Source organism: Mandrillus leucophaeus, unplaced genomic scaffold (assembly GCF_000951045.1).
Source record: "Mandrillus leucophaeus isolate KB7577 unplaced genomic scaffold, Mleu.le_1.0 Scaffold141, whole genome shotgun sequence".
Classification (NCBI taxonomy): Eukaryota; Metazoa; Chordata; class Mammalia; order Primates; family Cercopithecidae; genus Mandrillus; species Mandrillus leucophaeus.
The window spans coordinates 2,875,054-2,876,885 of record NW_012101377.1 but is presented as its reverse complement, the minus strand read 5'-3'; the positions used below and the strand labels follow the sequence as shown (position 1 = coordinate 2,876,885).

Here is a 1,832-nt window from a genome sequence, read left to right as displayed (position 1 = left end):
GCCATTCTCCTGCCTCAGCCTCCCGAGTAGCTGGGACTACAGGCGCCCGCCAACTCACCCAGCTAGTTTTTTGTATTTTTTAGTAGAGACGGGGTTTCACCAGGTTATCCAGGATGGTCTCGATCTCCTAACCTCCTGATTTGCCCGTCTCGGCCTCCCAAAGTGCTGGGATTACAGGCTTGAGCCACCGCGCCTGGCCAAGAAATAATTTTAAGATATTTAACCTTAGCAGAAACATGGAAATACATGTTAGAACAATGAGATACTTTTTGCCTATCAAAATGGCAATAATTAAGATGCCATGATAATCTGGATTGGTGAGGATGTGGAGAAACAAGCATTCACACACTATCAGTAAAAGCATTAAGTCAGTATGGTATTTTGTGAAGAGTAATTTGACTATACCATTTGACCTGGCAATTTCACTTCTAGAAATCTGTCCTTCATATATATATACATGGATGTTCAAAGCAGCCAAATCCTGGAGGCAACCTAAATGTCCATTACCAAGAGAACTGTTCAGTAAATCATGGTACGTTTGTGCTATGGAGTACTTTTCAATTATTTAAAAACACACTGAAGTAGACCTGTATGTACTATCATGGAATGATATCTACAACATACAAACAAAATAAATGTATATTATGTAAAATGTCTGAATATTCAGTTTACACTTTAACACAAAACAAATATGTATTACTTTTGAAATAAAACAAAATTCGAGAACACAAGAAGGTAAATAACTGTCTTCCATACTGTGTGGAGCTGCTGGAGCAGTCTCTGCCTTTGCCACGAGACCAAATGGAAAAAGGTTTCAGTTCCTGCTAGCTGTTCCTTTCAGGAGACTTGTCAAAATGATTGACTCCCACCTTCCTGCAGGCAAAAAGAAAATTAGAGGATCTTCTCATCACTTTCAACTCTGCTAATTACAAAGTCAACTGTATTATGCTTTAAGGTGCTCGATGTATTAATTTTAATCTTGATTTTTTTGTAATACCAGAAAGTTGGATTTTCTGAGTCAAGAACACCAAAGAAAAAAATCTTCAAAGAAAAAAAAATTATGCAACTAAGAGAACTAGTTTTGTTCCTCCCAACAATTTGTACTTTTTTAAGACTATCATCTACTTTAGTAGGATGAATACTGGTGTGGGAGTCCAAAGACCTGGGGTGTAGTCCTGGTTGTATCACTAGCCAGCTCCAACTACTTGGGTATGCCACTTGACCATTTAGACTTGTTTCCTCATTTACAAAATGGGAAAGGGATAGAAAAGGAGTGCTAGGCAATGTCTAAGTTTCCACCAAAATCTAAAACTTAATCATGATCTCACACACACAATTCTTTAAATATATATATAGAAAAAACGCCAAAAAAAAAAAAGGTCATTAAAGATACAAACACAAGCCTGGGCAACAAGGTGAAATGCTGTCTCTACAAAAAACAGAAAAATTGGCGGGGCATGGGGGCACATGCCTGTAGTTCCAGCTACTCATGGGGCTGAGGTGAGAGGATCACTTGAGGATGGGCGGTTAAGGCTGCAGACAGCAGTCATCGTGCTGCTGCACTCCAGTCAGGGTGACACAGCAAGGCCCTGTCTCAAAAGAAAAATAAAAAAAAATACAAACAAAAATTGATGACTACTATAACTTGTAGGGACCATAAAGGTAGGTCAAGGTCAGATTTTGTATCATTTTACTTTTCTACTTGAATAGTTAGTTGTACAATTAAAACCTAGTTTTTAGCCGGGCGCGGTGGCTCAAGCCTGTAATCCCAGCACTTTGGGAGGCCGAGACGGGTGGATCACGAGGTCAGGAGATCGAGACCATCCTGGCTA

General features: G+C 39.5%; 1 protein-coding gene across 2 annotated transcripts in view; it reads right to left on the bottom strand.

Moving 5' to 3' along the window:
- The window catches only part of S100PBP (S100P binding protein), a 44,515-nt gene that overhangs the window by 35,619 nt on the left and 7,064 nt on the right, over window positions 1–1,832 (bottom strand). The window contains exon 2 of one of the 2 annotated variants that reach the window (XM_011974072.1): window positions 757–873. The exons of the other annotated variant lie outside the window; for it this stretch is intronic. The gene's annotated coding sequence lies outside the window, so the exon portion shown is untranslated. The remainder of the gene's footprint in view (window positions 1–756; window positions 874–1,832) is intronic. 2 annotated transcript variants of the gene reach the window in all.